This window comes from Mus musculus, chromosome 4 (genome assembly GCF_000001635.26).
Source record: "Mus musculus strain C57BL/6J chromosome 4, GRCm38.p6 C57BL/6J".
NCBI classification, from domain to species: Eukaryota; Metazoa; Chordata; class Mammalia; order Rodentia; family Muridae; genus Mus; species Mus musculus.
The window spans coordinates 55,947,746-55,966,540 of record NC_000070.6 but is presented as its reverse complement, the minus strand read 5'-3'; the positions used below and the strand labels follow the sequence as shown (position 1 = coordinate 55,966,540).

Sequence of the window (18,795 nt, the reverse complement as noted above, 5' to 3'; positions counted from 1 at the left end):
AGTTCAATTCCCAGCAACCACATAGTAGCTCATAACCATCTGTAATGGGATCTGATGCCCCCTTCTGTTGTATCTGAAGACAGTGACAATGTACTCACATATATAAAATAAATAAATCTTTTAAAAATTGTCTACATTATTATAAACAACTCTCTATTTACCAATAAAAAATGAGCAATTCTGCTATGGTTTAAATAAAAAGTATCTGGTACCAAACAAACAAACAAACAAACATAAAAGTAAAGGCTTGGTCCCCTGTTAGGTGTGTTATTTTAGGAAGTTCTAGAACCAACGGGAGGTAGGATCTTGGGGGTTTATCTTATTCCAGGTCTCTCTTGAGTTTTCTGCTTCCATAAGTCAGTAAAGATATTCCTTCAAGTCATGCTTGTATGGTCATGAAATTCATGACAAGACAAATTTGGATGAGTCTTGGAAGAGAAATGTCAAATGAAACTTTGTCATCAGAGATAACCAAGGGTGTTCTGGAGAAATTTTTATCTAGAAGTATGGATTGTTTGGTCAGAAAGATCTAGACATAGCTGGTATCTGGGTTTACAGTAAATTTTCTGGGGAAACTCAGAAATGACCTAGATGTGGCAGAGGGTAAGTTAAGTTGTACCAAGTGGTGTGCCAATTATCTAATGACATGACTAAAAATCACAGTGTGTTGAAATCTGCAGGGTGGTAAGAAGTGTTTTTGCTAAATGTCACTAATATCTCAGCTCTGTGAGACACATAGTATGCCCACCAAAAGCTATTTCTTACCCATTTCCCAGAGACAGTAGACAAGAAAATAATAGAAAGGAAAGAATACTTGAAATAAATTCAATAACAAGAAAAAATGTTGTTTTTAAATCTTTTCTTTGGTGATTTAACAAAGAATAAAGTAGATTGCATCTGAAATCAAGAAGGAGACAAAACAAAAAAGAAAATGTGACAGTCAATAATCTAAATGGACAAATAATGTATTAGCATTCTCCAGGGAAATGCAGCTTTGGGATCAAGAAAAGTGAACACAAATGGAATGAATGCCTCATGTGATGGTGGGGGCTTGATTTTTATACACATCTACAGTGAAGGCCAGCAGGTTGACTTCCAAGGATAGTTCAAAGCCAAAGCTGTTGGTTGGTAGAGTTTTTTCTAGCTTTGGAGAGGGCAGTCTGTTAGGTAAGAGTCTTTAAGCAATTAGATAAAATCCCATTAAATTGTGGTGATAATCTATTTTATTCTAATTGCACAAATTTCAATATTACACTAAACAAAATTAAAACCACCACAGGGCCTAGGAGATGGCTCTGTTGGCAAGCACGAGGACCCAAGTTCAGATTCCATGAACTCATGCAAAATAGATGGGTATGACAGCACACACTTGTAATTTTCCTAGTACTGCAGAAATAAAGCCAGCTAGATGGCTGGCCAAGCTAGCTCCAACTTCAGTGAGAAATCCTGTCTCAGAAACTAGAGATAGTACCCAAGGAGCTGAAGGGGTTTGCAGCCCCATAGGAGGAACAACAATATGAACTAACCGGTATCTCCAGAGCTTCCTGGGACTAAACCACCGACCAAATAAAACAGATGGTGGGGCTCACCTAGCAGAGGATGGCCTAGTCAGTCATCAATGGGAGGAGAGACCCTTGGTCCTATGAAGGTTCTATGCCCCAGTATATAGGACTGCCAAGGCCAGGAAGAGGGAGTGGGTGGGTTGGTGAGCAGGGGGGGGGCAGGAAAGGGATGGGGGCTTTCAGAGGGGAAACTAGGAAAGGGGATAACATTTGAAATGTAAATAAAGAAAATGTCTAATAATAAAAGAAAGGTAAGCTAGAAAGGATTGAGGAGTGACAATTGACATCAATACCCTGTCTCCATGCATACACACACACACACACACACACACACCTAAGCATGTATACATACAAATGCATACATGAAAACAATATTTTGTGGAAGCATCCAAAATAATGTATGCCTAAACATGTTGGCACTAAGACCCAACCAAGATGGCATAGTATAATAAACCATCACAGTGAATTTATAGGACTAATCTTTAAAGCTTCATAGTGCTCTTACGTGTTCACATAGTAATCTCTTTTAATGTACTCAATACATTGATTGTGAATTATAAAGTTGAGTCTGTAATGCTCAGAAACTCCTGAAACACATAGCGACTTAGCATAGGTGCAGAGCAGCATACTCCTGAATCAAAGGTGCTGCACTGAGAGCAACTCAAACCCCCAGACCCCAGGGGATTTCTGAATGTGTCCCTTTCATGACTTCTTCAAAGATAATTATCTGAAAGGAGAAACGGATGCGCAGCTATCCACATAAACAGTTTAGTTCCTTATGTATGACTGCAAGGAGGAAGAGAAGTGTCTGAGTGACATTTGTCATGTGCTATTTTTAAAAGATGACCTATGACAATGTTTTTACCAGTGCCTTTGATTTTTCTCATCAGTGAAGATCTTATTGTGGCATTAAAAACTATTATTTTCACATGTTATCAAAAATTAGCTTCAAAAATTGAGTTTTTAATACATGCATTTCACTGCATATTCAGTGTCTAACACACACCAAGGAAGAGAGGGAATCCCCAGCGGACATGCATTAGAAGCTATCTACAAAAGTGCTACATTTGTTGCATGACTCTATATACCAAGGTCAAGAACAAATAAAATTAAAATCAGAAGAGTCATCATCTTTGAGGAAGGCACTAATGGCCATGGGCACTAGGGGGATTCAGGGTACTGCAAATTTTGGGTATGTTGATCAGAAAATCTGTAACCTAAGGATATTATGGCTGTGAAACTCACTGAGCCATACACCAGGTCTTTGTGTACACCATTGTGTATGTTCTGCATCTCAGTCAAGAAAAGACATAAGATATACTAGAAGAAAACAGCAAACAAAAATGAGAAGTGTTTCTTTGTATCACGGGGCCAACAGTGGCAGTAAAAACCAAATAGGAAGGATCCTGATGGACTTTTGCCTTAGAGGGGAGAAACAGGAATCTGGACCATAGGGTGAGGAGAACTAGTGAGTGCAGATCTTCAAAGAGAAGCAAAGCTCTGGGGTGGGATGAAAAAGAAGCTGGGGAAGTTGCTTGTCATTAGAAAACCACAAATCCACTCTTTTCTGAGCATCCTGGAGAGAGGGAAATGCACACCTCCCATGTGTCCCCAGGAAATGTGTGAAAAGAACAAAGTGAAATCTGGCCACTGTGCTAGCAAGCCTTGGCCAAAGTAAACTGCATCTCAGCCAAAGTTATGGCCAAAATAGCCGAGGGCCGTTATGCATGGATAGGGTCTTCTTAAGGAAGTGGTATCTTGTTTACTGGGAGGGTGGGGGGTGGGGTGGGGACCAAAGCTGTTTTCTAACCTTTCTAGAAAATTCTGATCTGATGCAACTTCTCATGAGACTATGCCATATGCTTGTCCTTAGGACCCTTTCCAGGAAAGACATGGGTTTCTATTTACATCCAGGGATGAAAGAAACAAAGGAAGACATAGTTCTTTTCTCTTCTTTGCCCCCCAGAGATGGTTTCAACAAAAAGGAAAGAAACACTGCCGTGGGCTTGGGGTTTGGATTTCTAAGAACTTCTCAGTTTGGTTTGAGAGTGAAAAGAAAATTTTCCCAAATAGGATCTTGTCGGACTTTCCAATTATGTGCTTTAATTACACCAATGAGCCCTGCCCTCATTCTGCAAGTGTGTTTGATTCTGGATGCCTAGGGAACCATCAAGTCTTACATGGATTATAGCCCAGCCACTGCTTTTAATTGGGTTCCGCTGCTGTCATTGGGTGCACAGGAGCCTGACTATGGCCCCTCCAGTCTCTGAGAGGGCATAATTCTGACTGGAACGACACACTTTGGTTTCTGCTGAAGCATGCATAAGCCTAGTGAGTCTACAAACTAAAGAGCGAATAGGGCCCCCCTCCTCCAGCAGTGCTATGAGGGTAGACACATCCTTGTTGACTCCTGGATATAAAGACTTCATAGCAAAGTATATTGTGTTATACCTCATTACTACCATTGGCCTAGGAACAGTGGCCCTATCTCATATGCAGCCATTCACATGGAGGCTGTGTCTGCAAGGTTGGCATGACAGTAGCTCTTTGAACTTTTCTCCTATGGTCATTCCTCTCCTTGAGGCCAAAACCACCTCAGTCCTTTTCTCTCTGCTCCCCACCCCTGGGTTGAGTTATAACCTTGATTTTCTTATCTAAATTGGCTAATCCTGACACTTCAGCTATATTCCTCTTTTTCAGCATGAAAATTAAATTTAAAAAATTGAGAACAACTTTCAAACTATAAAACACTGGAACATCCTACCTTTGTGTGATAAGCCACGATAGCCCACCAGTTCAGTTGGAAAATATTTAGTATCTCTCTGCCAGTTCATGTGTATGGTACCCTGGAAGAAGACAGGGAAAGGTAACCAAATGCAGAGAGAAGTCAATCAATGGTCATTGTGCATTGGGTTGGGTCAAGGTCTGGTCTAGGCTCTTTACTTCCTTTTGCTCATTTCACACTCCTAAGACCTTACAAGAATTTGCTTCTTCTATATCACAAACTACCTCCAAACATTTGTGTTTATACCCTTAGATAGATTCTACTCTTAGCCTAGTCAAAGATGCTTCTCTTTGCAATGAATACAGAAGTGCATGATTGTTCACGATGCTGACAAGCAGTGATGGCTGAGCGATCACCCTAAACCAGGCATTATGTCACCCTCCTGAAGGCTCAGGAAATATCACAGGAGATGATCCAGAAAGTGGAATTTGGGGAGAAGGGTTGGGAAAACCAATGCAATCATGAATACACAGCAGCAACCTGCCATGGACCTGCATAAGATTGAGCCTGTTGACTTTCAGTTACAGACTAGGGAGGGGTTCACAGAGCCCCAACTATCCCTGATGTGCTATTGGCTACTGATAGATTCTGGTGGGGGGGGGGGAGTAAGACACCATCTTCATTTAAGTATCTACTAATAAACCTACCAAGCTCCAATGTGTATTTCCAAATCTATTGGTCCTGGTTAAATTCAGTCTCAACACAAAACAATAATAACAAGAATGACAAGAATTGGGGAAAGGAAATTGCTTTGAGGAAGGGGCTTGGAGGGGAATTCAGAAATGAGAGAGTGAGAATGACAGTAGTCAACAAAGAACAAATTTATAAATGTTTTCCTAAAAAACAAAAACAAAACAAAGGAGTTCTTTAAAAAGAAATCCATCATTTGAAAGAGCAGCTAATGACTTGGAGAGACTGTTCAACCCAAAACCACAAGTCTGTACTACAACACTTTTCATGTGTATTATCTTACTCTATCACTGTGACACATTTCACAGTGGGTTGTATTACCCAGATGGTGGTGAAATCCATCCAGAAAGGCTGAGTAACTTGTCTAATATCACACAGCTCATCAACTGCAGAAAAAGAAATTGACTCAAGCATATACTCCCAAATGTGTTCTATGGATTCAATATGTACCCATAAGCCCTTAATTTATGAAGTCATAAGGTGTATGGACAGCTCTGACAAGGGCCTTCAGAACAACGATATGTGGGGTAGAAAGGTTAGCTTTGGTAAGAGGGTCAAGAAAGCTCCTGCAGAAAGAAGGCACTGAGACACATTGAGATACAGGGTCTGCCATCTAGACTGATTCTTAGGGAGAGAAAGATACTTTCCACTACTCCAGCTGAGTTGCTGACTGCCATGTGAGTTTTAGCTTTTATTGATTGAGCCCCTTTTCTCTGTAGACATCACTATGAGATTATCAAGTAGAAAAGTTAAAGGGGGTAAATCATAGTAGGAATGACTTCTAAACATTCTAAACAATTCTTCTACCATTAAAAAGCAAAGCAAAAAAAGAAAAAAAGAAATAACAATCCCATTGAATAATTATAATTTTGGCCTGTGATAGTATCTTTCTCCCAAATGCCTACTGCTGACACTTCAGCCTCATTATCAACAATGACACAACCTTCTTTGACCCAATTATGATCTACAGATGGAGAAATGGCTTCCATGGAGCCTCTACTGGGCTTTTTCAGATGGGCCATCTAGTGTTGTAGAGAATTAGGGAAAGATTCCTAGAATCTTCCAGCTCTTGGATTTGTTTCTCCTGTCCTAAGAATAGCTAGGGGACTCCTGCTATAAAGCACAGACCTTGGTGGGGCTCGGAGGTATGCCAGCTTTGATACTGTCACATTAAAATAAGCCACTAAATCTGCTCCCAGTGAGGTCCTCCTGCCATTGCACCATGCCAATGAGAGTTACATAACTCTCATTTGAGCAATCTAAAGTCTTGCCTCAAATCAAAGGTTTCACAACTGCATAGCTGATTTGTAGCCTCCTGCATTGCACTGAATTTATTTGTCAGAGGCTGGGGAAGAAACCAGGTCAGCTCCAGAACTAGAGAAAACAAGAATAACTTCTTGAGAACTCACTACACAGGGCAGATCTTGAGATCTGAAGCCAGATGGGTCAGTAGAGTTGAGAGAGGGTGGGAACCAGAGATGGCTTCACACAGGAAATCCTGAACTGAAATTATAGAGTGAATAGTGAGTCTTCAGGAAGGAAGAAGAGAAACAGTTTATTTAAGCAGCGGTAAAGCAAGTGGTAAAGATTTGTAAGAACATACAATGAAACTATGGACTCACCTTGCTATGACTAAGCCCTTTAAAATTCTAGAGTAGCATTGTAACACAGTAGAATTATTGACAAGTCACCCTACCAACTCTTGGGCATCTGAGCTGCTCCCCAAGGATTTAGATGCATAATATGCAGTGTCCTCTTGGAAGAGTGACTGAAATTTTCACAACCATTGAGATCCAATTGAAATAGAGATCAGGGAGGTTCCCCCCAACTCCAACTTCTGTGATGGTTACTCAGGTAAGACTGAAATTCATCTTGGGCCAGCCATAAGATCCAACCCTTCTTAAAGGGTTGCAGTTGGTGACTAATAAAGAGGACATGTTCTGAGAATAATGGATAGCTGTGCTCGCTCCTTAAACATTTTCTCATTCCCTAAAAGGCAGAGAGGTTAAGTCACCTGAGAGAGAAATTAAGTTGGAGCCATACTGCCTAAGATGCATGTACCAGCAATGTTCATGGGAACTTGAGGAAGTGCCTCCCCAGGCTTTTTCTGTGTCGTGGTCTCTGCTACTATTATGTAAAAGAAAGTCCATATCCGTGGATCTGCTCTTAATTAGGTCAGGGACTTATTTACAAAGCCTTCCAGTGATCGGATGTCACTTTGGAGCCTGAGATGTGCTAATGTTGCTGCTGCAATCCCTCAGCCCAGAACAGCAGCCCCACGGGCACCACATGGCAGCCCATGTTGTTGTTAGCGATTACTCAATAATAATGAAAATAATCAATAATCACTAACATGTGGCTATTGCTTTGGTTTTTAATGAGTACTTTCCACATATGAAATTTCCTCTATTGTTTATAAGATCAGTTTCAGATAAATATACCTAACAATACCTCTGCTTCACAAATAAGGAAATTTAGCCTCAAAAAGATTGGGTAAATTGCAACCTATCATATAGTTAGTGGGACAAGGCAAAGATGCCCAGGCAGCTCACTCCGACTCTAAAGCCCATTGGATTCTTCAATGTGTTTGCTATTAAAGTCTTCTGAAGTTGTGCAAAATAATACTCTTTGGTCCTCAACCCTGTGCTCCTCAGTCCTGTCATTAGACTATCCTTTTGCTCAAATTGAACTGCTCATCTTGGGAAAAGACTGGGGTTTTTTGTTCAGCCCCTAAGCAGTAAGCCACACATATATACTCAATAGGCTGGAATTCTCTGTGCAAAGTGTTTGAAAGCACTCTTATCTCTCAGTGGGACCACCACTATGTCCTTGCTCAACACTGTCTCCAGAGGGAGGGAGGGAGCTGACAAGTGAGAGATGCCTAGGATGAACCACTCAGGTTATAATGAGCATCATTATTCTTCACAACAGAGACTTCAGATTCCAAGAAACAGGAAACACACATGAGGTCACAGAGCCTGGAGAATGGGGAACAGGAGCTCTGATGTAGGTTTCTTTGGCTCCTGACTCTCACATCACCTCTACCAGGAGCCTCTGACACCTGGCAACCTGGCAGTCTTGAATGTATTTCTTTTTATATCTGTAAATTAAAGAGAGATAATGAGATCACCCTTGCATTGCCAGTTTAGAAACATTTTCTCTCTCTTTCCCTCTCTCTCTCTCTCTCTCTCTCTCTCTCTCTCTCTCTGTGTGTGTGTGTGTGTGTGTGTGTGTGTGTGTGTGTGTGTGTGTGTGTTATGCACACTTGCTTGTGGGGTGAGGAGAATTTTCTCTTTCCAGTTTTATCGGCTTATTTACAAGAAGCATTGTACTTCAGAGAATCCTCATGAAGAACACACACGTGATGTTGGTCGTTATGCCCACTTCTAGGTGATTTAGGCATCCCATGGGCCACAATATGGTGTTTACTCTTGAGGTCATTATGACTATCCCATTTTTGTGACCACAAAATGTCTTTTCCCTTACAAATCAGATAGGCCCAGGATGCCTTGCAAAGTGAATATCTTACTGTATTTGAGACTCCACTCTATAGACTGGTCATGGGGAAAACATAAATTTCACCATGTTGATACTCTTTCATCTTTGGGATAGAAGTGGGGATGTCTTCTTCATCTCGGAGTCAGCAGACATCTATGATTAACTATGCAAAAATGCCAGTTTGATGATAAAAGCTGTACTTAGCATTGGCTCCTCGGCTAAAGCAGAAGTCTGGGGGATATAGTATTTGAGGACTCTTCTCCTAAATGGAAGCTTTTGTTAACATCAGATATCTAATTAACTTAGGCTTTAAAGTGACGGAGGTGCTGTGTCCTCAAGAAAGATGTTTATCAAAATAGTTTCATCTAACATAATTATCTCAGATCTGCCTTGGGAGAAAGAATTTAAATGCTTCTTTTTTAAGAACAGCCAATGTATTGAATAACATGGAAGCATTTTGTTGTGGGCTCCTGTCTATGCAGTTGAGGCTAGATCAACTTACCAACCAGCATAATTATCGTATCCCAAGTTTGTCTCAGGAAATGCCTTCCAGAATCAGGGAAAACACAGTGTCTGTACCCACAGGAGGAGGTGGCTCCCCCCGCGGGTGAGAGTCTCCAGCTGCTCTGCACTTATAATCAGATTGGCTCCCATGTGTACCCCCAGCCTCCTCCAGCTCATCCTTTATACAGTAATGACAGAGTTGCTGGCTGCTGATCTCCAGAACGGTATTTAGGACATCAAATGCTTCAACCACCACCTATGTGCATAATGACTCCCAAGTGGGTGCCTTTAAACCTGGCCTCCCCCTCCATCCCTAAGACTCCAAATCAGGTTCTACAGTGGCCTATTGGACTTCTGGGTCTTTATTCAGAATCACCAAAGTGATCTTCCTAATACCAAATCTATCCACTTCCTTTCTGCTTCCAATCACAAAGGAATCTTTTGCTTAGATTCCTCAATGTTAGCCACACCAACCTCTTGATCATCCACAGCATAGCCCTTATTTTATAGATTGACATTCTATTTTAGTGTACTTTATATTATAACAGGTTTAGATTTGTACTACACAGTTTATGAAGATAGCAGATGGGAAAGCTCCTCCATTGGTAAAATACTCATTGTACAAGCATGAGGACACAAGTTCAATTCCCCCCAAATCCTCAGCAACCTATCTAAAACATCTGCACACAAAGGCATATGTATATAATTTTGGTCCTGGTGAGGTAGAGATAAGAGGTCCTTGGGCTTGATGGATAGTTAGCCTAGCTGACTTGGTGAGCCTGAGATACTGAGAGACCTATCTCAGAAAATAAGAAGGACAGAATCTTAGCAATAATACTTAAGATTAGCCCCTGGCTCCCACATACAGATGCACATACATGTAATTGCATCTGCACATCTGTGTGCATCCTTCAATACACACAGAGAAACACATGCAAGTTGTGGAAATAGTAAAATAATTTCATGTCTCAGAACTATTACCATTAACATTATCAGTATTTTGCTACAAGTAAACTAGTATTAACACATTATTATATTAAGTGGCATTTATGCATTGATTACTTAGTTTTAACAGAAAATTAATTAATTTTCTATTTCATAAAACACCATGCCCAAATCAATTTATAGAAGGAAAGGTTTGTTTTGAGCTTATGTTTCCAGAGAGATAGGAGTCCTTTACCATCTTGGCTGGGAAGCATGGTAGCAGGCATGTTGGTGACTGGAGATTCTGACAGTTTATATATCAAACTGAGGCAGGAAATAGAGAGAGAGGGGGTTGGGACTGGATATATATGGCCTTTGAAACTTCAAAGACCACAGCTCCATTTCTTCCAGTGAGGCCCACAGCCTCTGCAAACAATGCTACCAAATGGAGATTGAGTACTCAAATGGCTGAGACTGTAGGAAGTATCTCATCAAAATTACAACATTCTACTTCCTGGGCCCTGTAAGTCTCATGACGTTATCATAATGCAAAATGCATTTGGCCCTCATAATATTTTACAGTCTCAGCACTGTTTAAAAGTCAAGATTCTCTTCTGACACTCAAGGCAATCTATTGTTGGTAATTCCCTCTAAACTCAAAGAGGTAAATTACGTACTTTTCCAACATATAATGGCACATAATATGGATTACCATTCCAAAAGGGAGAAATCTGGGGATAATGAAAAAATACTGGACCAAAGCAAAACAAGAACCTATCAGGCCAAATCCTGTAGCTCCATGTCTATTGTCAAAGGGCTTAGATGGCTCTGCCCCTTTTCCCCCAGCTTTGTTGCCTGCTTTGCATATCTTTTTCATGGGCTGCTTCCACTTCCTGAGTGGAGTTCTTATTGGCAGATGAGTCATGGTTGTAACATCTTCAGTGTCTTGGGTGTTGAATGCAATCCAGGTTTCTTCTCCACACTCCATGCAACTGCTTCTTAGGGCCTCTTGGCTCCCAGGACCTTTGCCTTCACTCAAGGCCTCCTCTACCACAGACCTTGACTCAGAGACCTTCTGAAAACACGGAGAAGAATTTCATAACACCTTTCTTTGTGTATCCTTCAAGACTCTAAAGCCAATACCACCTGGACAACACTGCCAACTTTACCTGCCAGCTTGTCATGACCTCTGGTGACTGAATCACAACAGCTTAAGGTTATTGTTCATCTCTAGGAGCAAACATTTTCTTAGGCCTTTTCCTTTCATAAGTTGGAAGCTTAGCTGGGAAGGGCCTTACCTCAAGAGCAACCCTTCCCTTGTCTATATGGCCTCTCCTTAATCTCCTTCACTGTTTCTGCACAATACTTTGCTACAACCTTAAGTTTCTTTGTTCCCCACTTTTCTTCAAACTATACATTTTTCATTTATTTCTGTTCCTTTTGCTGTTGTTTATAATAAACTTGTATAAGAGTGAATCAATATTAGGCTGTCTTGAACTCTTCTCCACCAAAAGAATTATTTCATTCCTTTTGAATTTAGCTTCCTGCAAGTTCTTAGGACATGGGGAGAAGTCAGCTAGAATTTTTTTACCAAAATATAATAAGTGAGGTCTTTAGCCCTATTGCAAATACTATTCCCATGGAAACCACTTGAGCTAGACCTCCATAGTCAGCATAGCTCCCAACACTACTGTTTTCCACACTTCTACTAGAATGACCTATTAAGTTCTGCTTATAGCATTCCACCAATTTTCTAGTCCAAAGTTCCAACATCTTCCACATTCCTCAATAAGACTACATGTTTTCAAGTCTGTCACAGCAATAACTCATGTTCTTGGAACCAATTTCTGTATTAGTCACCTTTCTATTGCTGTAATTAAATGCTAAAATGAACAACTTATATAAGGAAATGTTTATTTGAGGCTTATTCTTCTGAAGGCTAAGAGTCTGTCACCATCATGGCTAGGAAGCTTGGCATCAGGTAGACATGATGACTGGAGTAGCTGAGACATCACATCTCAAACTATTAGCAGAGAACAAAGAGAATCAACTTGAAATGGAAGGGGATTTTGAAACCTCAAAACACATTTCCCTCGACAGCTTTCCTCCAGCAAGACAACACCTCCTAAGCCTCTCCAAATAGTACCACTGACTGAAGAACCGATATTCCACTGTCTGTTCTATTGGAGACATTACTTGGAAACCACCACAATACTTTATTCAGAGTCCCTTATATTTTCCCAAAGAGCTATTTTCAAATCTAGAAATGCTGTTTAGTTAATGTGATTTTTTTTGTCTCCTCATGGTTTCAGAAGGCAGGCATTGCTGTTGACTTTGATAGTTTAGAAGATGACTAGCTAGAAATATTCTATAATACCTTGCCAGTGAAAAAAATCATAGATATTCTATCACAATGAAAAGAAATGTAGGTTAAAAGTAAAAAGACTGCAAGCATAAAGTGCTAGAAATATTTTTAAATCTCTGTGTGTCTCTCTATGTTTGTGTGTTTCATTTCGGTTACTATGATAAAGTACCTTGACATAAAGTAATTTAGAATGAAATGGGCTGTCTTATAGCTCCAGGTTATAGTCTCTTTTATTATAGGGAAGTTAAAACAGGAACTCAAAGCTAGTCACATCCACTGTTAAGAGCAGAAAAGGAATAAATGCATACTTACTTAGTCATTCTCAGGCCTCTCTGAACACTTATATGCTCCAGTACCCAAATACAGGATGTAATGCCACTCATCATGGATAGGGCTCACACCTCAATTAAAGTACTCACAGCCATCCCTTACACACTTAACCAAAGACCAACCTGATCTGGATAATTCTTAATTGAGTGTCTCTTCCCAGGTGATCAGGTGATTCTAAATTATGTCAGGCTGACAAATAAAACGGATGCGCTCTCTCTCTTTCTCTCTCTCTCTCTCTCTCTCTCTCTCTCTCTCTCTGTGTGTGTGTGTGTGTGTGTGTGTGTGTGTGTGTATGAGAGAGAGAGAGAGAGAGAGAGAGAGAGAGAGAGAGAGAGAGAGAGAGAGAGTCACAATGCATGCACATGTGAAGTTTAGGGAACAATCCCCAGTATTGGCCCTCACCTATTACCCTGTTTAGAGACAGGGTCTCCTTCTTTGACTCTGCACAAGGTAGTCGACCACAGACGGCCACGAATTTTCCTGTCTCTGCATCCCATCAGGTATTTTGTGGTTGGGACTAGCCATACACAAGACCTAATTTTTACACAAGTACTTTATCCACTGAGTCATTTCTTCAGTCCCTGGCAATATTTTTTTAATTTACTTATCATTACACATAAGTATACATATAGCTGACTTCAGACACACCAGAAGAGGGCATCAGGTCTCATTATGGGTGGTTATGAGCCACCATGTGGTTGCTGGGACTTGAACTCAGGACCTTCGGAAGAGCAGTCGGTGCTCTTACCCTCTGAGCCATCTCGCCAGCCCCCCTGGCAATATTATTAAGGAATTGTTTGGAATTAGTCACTGCCTTCATTTGATAGAGAAAGAATAATTAATATCTGATACTGCACTTATTAAAAGCAAATGATTATTAATCATTTTCTTCCCCTCCCTAATCTGTAGCTCTTCTAGGGTTAAACTTGCCTTGTGAATCTCAGTGTTTCTGGAACCTGGCACTGGTCATGGGACGTTTTTAGGCTTCAATCCATGTTTAAAGTTTTCTTATTTTCTCACCTGCAAAGTGGAGTGCTATAACTTATTTCTTAGGAATGCTGAGATGACTAAATTAAAAGATTAAAATACTTGGCATGAGCCCTCACAATTGGTGCTCGTAAAGCACTCAAATATATGAGGTGCTACTATTTTGTCACCATTATTAATGTTTGTGTCATGCAAGATATACTGGTGATCCAAAAAATTGAGTTTGACCTACTGTATGTGTAAAGTAGTAAATTTAACGATTAGATGGAACCAAGAGGGTCTAGCTCAGCTTTGGACTCTGGAAAAGGGTCGTCTGTAAAATTCATGTTGCATTTAGTTTGCTTTGATACCAATTCAATGACCATCAATTTTATCTTTTACAATAGTCCAGATCCAAAATAAACACAAGGCATGGCTTCTAGTCTCAAAATCTTATAAATCGACTATGCAGTTGTCAGCCTTCTGTGCAGAGCCAAGCAGAGGAAACATGGGTGTGAGGAGCTCAAGAAGGAAGCTTCGTCTGTGTGGAAGCTGTTGCTGAGGCCAGGGATGTGAGTACTAGATAATGAAGCTGGGCAGGATGGTCAGGCAAAAAACTGGACAGCCAAAAAGCAATATGTAGAAGGAATGAACATACAGAGTTCAGTGTCTGAGAGAGAAAAAACCTAACTTTTGTGCAGAATGGACTAGGAAGGCATAGCATAAGGCTGGGGAAAAAAGTGAGGTAGGGGTAGCTGGAAAGCTGCTCTGAAGGGCAATACAGTCATTTGTACTTTTGAATTAGGGATTATTAGAATAAGGACAGAATTTGAGAGGTGGCTGATGGCCTAGCGAGAGAAAGATTAATAGAAGAAAGCTTAGCATGCTTGGTCACACTGCCATTTATCCATTGTTTTGTATGTATGCATTCAGTAAGTATTTATGGGGATCCCAAGAATCTCTGGGACATATAAGCTTTGAAATCTGCTATAATGTGTCTAATAGGCTGGAAGGAGGGGGATCAAGGAGGTTCCTAGTGCAGTTAAGAAATTATCACAATGGATAAAAAGTCAGAAATGAATGTATAGATGACAAAGATAGATGTTGGTAGATAAATAGATGATTAATAGATAATATGTAGGTAGACAGACAGACAGACAGACAGATATTCTTAGTTGGGGTTTTGCTGTTATGAACAGACACCATGTTCAAGGCAAACATTTAATTGAGGTAGGTTCAGTAGTTCAGTCCATTATTATCATGGCAGAAAGCATGGCAGTGTCCAGGAAGGCATGGCTCTAGAGGAGCTGAAAGTTTAACATCTTTATCTGAAGGCAGCCAGGAGAAAGCTGACTCTTGCTCATTGAGTAGAGCTTCAAAGCCCACCCCTGACAGTGATATAGTTCCTCCAACAAGACCACACCTACTCCAACAAGGCCACACCTCCAAATAATGTCATTTCCCTTGGCCAAGCATATTCAAAGCACCACATTCCTTTCCCTGGCCCCATAGGCTTGTTTAAATATATGGGTTTATATTAATAAGAGTATTGCTGTGATAGGCCTGACCATGTTTCTGTTTCAAAGAATATGGATGGAGACTTTAGATCTGGAAAGCAGTAGAATGATTAAAGGCCATCCTAGCAGGAATATGGAAGACTTTGTTGCTAAGGGTGATTTAGAACTGTGGAAGCCTGGCTCTAGAGGGTTCAGAAGAGAAGAATTTTAGTATGTGGCCTAGAGACTGTTTTTGTGGTATTTTCTGTAAAAAAAGAAAAGGAGGGGGGGCTGCTTTTTGTCCTAATCTGAAGAGTCTGCCTGAGGCTAAGTTTAAGGTGAAGACAATCAGATTAATTGCATTGACAAAAATGTCTCTCAGTATAGATCTTGTTCTCTGGTTTACTCTCAAAAAGAGTATTCTGATCAAACACAGCAAGCTTAAAAATTAAAAAAAAAACAAACCTCACAAGGAAAAGTACAAAAATATATGGTTCAAAGAATAAAGGGGCAGTAAGGAGTGGAATGGGGAGGAATCATATGATCCAGGAGATAAACATATTAAGAGAGTAGTGACCTCAGGGAAGATGCCACCAAACTAAGCTCATTGTCTCTGTGTTTACAGTTGAACCTGGTTATTGTTTTCATTTGGACTTTTTATCTAGAATAAACTACAATACAGAAATGGAGGGCACATTTGTTATCCAGAGGCTGAATGACACAGGCATTTGATTGGATCTTGAGGAATAATGGCCTTAACACTAGCAACTTGACACTAGCATGATGCTGTATACTTTAAATTCTAGGAGACAAAGGCAAGCCTATCTCTGAGTTCAAGCCGAGTTTAAGACAGAGCAAGTTCTAGGTGAATAAAAGCTTAAGTCCAGGTTTGGTGGTATACATTTTAATCCCAAGATTCCAGAGACAGAGCCATGGAGATCTCTGGGTTGAAGGTCAATCTACAGAGCAAGTTCTAGCACAGCCAAGCTTAGGCAGTGAAGGAATTGGAAAATAGGAAGCTGGTGATAATGCAATAGGACAAGAGTGTGTGTGTGTGTGGGGGGGGGGGGTTCTACCTCCAGTAAGCAGCCAAACTCAGCAGCTTCAGCATGTAGCTCTGGCTTTAGAGTCAAGAATAGAAGGGACACTTGATGCTGGTTAGCTGGAGCTAAGAAATTAGCAGTGGTTAAGATGAGACCATCATCAATGAGGTAAAAATCTTCTTGGAAGTGTTTACTGAGAGCACAAAGAAGCTGTGCTCTAGAAATAGCCAAAGTTTTACCTCATGCTTCAGCTGGACTTGGTCATGTGTAAGAATCAACCAGGTGAAACTGGTTTTGAAGGCATGATGGGGACAGGGCAAACAGCTGAAGCTTGGCATTGGTGAAAGTGCAGCCTCAGTTGCAGTTGATGTCCCAGGACTGAAGGGGTCATGCAAAGAAGTTGAGGCTTGGCACCATAAAGAAAGCCTATGAGAGGCTATTATAAACCCTAGTTGTAGTGATAACCCCCAGAGTGTTTGAGATGCCAGTACCACAGGGCACCAGGAACAGCAGCAACAGTGGAGTAGGGTCAACCAAAGCAGAGGACAGAGCTGGAGATGTGACCCTTTGGAGAAATCCAGAAGACAATGTGTAGATTACACTCACTGGGACAAGAACCTGTAAAGTTTAAGTTGTCTTAAAGACCCCAAGATATTAGAGATACCAGAGACAAGGGTACCTGCTGAGGAAAGCTGCTAATAGAGTGAAACCAGCCCGAGAGAAAGAAGTTTGTTGTAGTCAACAAAGATGAAAGGAGTTGGACATCTGAAGAGCAATTTGACATCACACATTGAGAGACAGAGTTGGAGTTGGCCCATCTTGTTTTTGGTCTTGTTTGGTCCAGTATTTCCTCACTATGATGCTTTGTAATGGTAATATATATCCTGTGATGTTTAAGGTGTGTGATCTGCTTTTTGATTTTGCCTTTATAGGGGATTACAGTTGAGTGTTTGACTGAATATCAGAAAAAGACTTGAACTTTAGAGTTTTAATGTTGTTGAGACTGGTATAGACTATGGAGACTTTTGAAGTTTGACTAAAAGTATTTTTGTATTATGTTATGTTTAGGTATGGCTCCCATAGACTCATGTGTTTGAACAAACCTATTGGGGTCAGGGAATGGAATGTGGTGGTTTAATATGTTTGGCCCAGGAGTGGCACTATTAGGATGTGTAGTCTTGTTGAAGTAAGTGTGGTCTTGTTGGAGGAAGTGTGTAACATTTGAGGGTGGGCTTTGGAACTTTCCTCCTAGCTTCCTGGGAGACAGTCTCTTCTTGTTTGCCTTTGGAACAAGACGTAAACCTCACAGTTCCTCCAGCCAATGCCTGCCTGGATGCTGCCATGGTTTCTGCCATGATAATGAGGGGCTGCACCTCTGAATCTGTAAGCCAGCCCCAATTACATGTTGTTCTTTGTAAGTGTTGCCTTGGTCATGGTGTCTCTTCACAGCAATGAACACCATAGCTAAGACATAGATAGGTAGATAGATAAATAGATAGATAGACAGATAGAGAAAGAGAGATAGTAGAATAAATACATAAACATATTATAACAACAAATATATACATGTACGGATAAATTTGTAAGAACAAATTATGTAGGGTATATACATTACATATAGATTTAGTTGAATAAGTAGATAGGTAAATAGAAAGATAGATAGATAGATAGATAGATAGATAGATAGATAGATAGATAGATCATGTATATTCTCCTTGTATGTCATATACACAGTGGTTTAATAAGGTAAATTTGAAAGTCTAGTTGTTAGATTCAAGTAGGGAATAAAGCAAGCAGCTGCAAGGACACATAGTTAATAAACTGAATAGAGGTTGCCCTGGCAAAAACCAACAAGGCAATAGGAGAAAACACATTAAACACTATGGAAGACAGTAATACTGTAAAACTCTCATTGTATGAAAAGAATAGTGGGAGATAGTGTTGGGTGAGCTAGCAATCACAGTACGGCAAAGGCAGTTGAGTACTCACAGTGAAGTGTGTATAGGGGAAGGTGATAGAAAGCCAGGAGTCCTTAGAAATCTCCACTCTATGAGGGATTCAGAGAAAAGGATGGTATCAGAGGTCATATCTGATACCAAAAGGGGGTATCAGAGGAGGACACAGAAAAGTTGTAGGTAAAGGACTGTGAGAGCACTTGGTAGAAAGGCAGTCAAAGAAATGTGTAGTTAGGGATATCAAACACTACTGCCACAAGATACTCATCCCACTGCTCAGGAACTCTGACATTTAACAAGAACAACAACAGTAGTAATAATAACCTTTTCACTTGTGTTTGTTTTGTTTGTGAGACAGTGTCCCACTATGTAACTCTGGATGATGTTGGACTTGCCATGCTCCTGCCTCAGCCTCCTAAGTACTGGAATTACAGGTATGTGCCACCATGTCTAGTTAATAAAATTCTTTCATTATTAGCTATATCTTAGACTCTGCCACTGCTCTGGAGACATTGATAAAACATATTTTCTTATTTTCCTTCTAAGCATGAAGCACATAATAGTTTCCAAGAAATAACTCATTTTCCAAGCGAAGCTTGCATGTATAGTACTAGAATATAGACAGTGCAATGTTATAATTGGCCCTTGCTAGAAATGGATTTTTATTGGTTGAACAG

The 18,795-nt window shown here is 40.4% G+C and overlaps 1 long non-coding RNA gene across 1 annotated transcript; it reads left to right on the top strand.

Annotated features, from left to right (window-relative positions):
* Window positions 1–13,129: 13,129 nt before the first annotated feature.
* Gm34482 lies at window positions 13,130–18,541 on the top strand. The gene is made up of 3 exons (XR_390586.2): window positions 13,130–13,158; window positions 14,032–14,196; window positions 18,477–18,541. It is a non-coding gene; the product is annotated as a predicted gene, 34482 (long non-coding RNA).
* The last annotated feature ends 254 nt before the right edge of the window (window positions 18,542–18,795 follow it).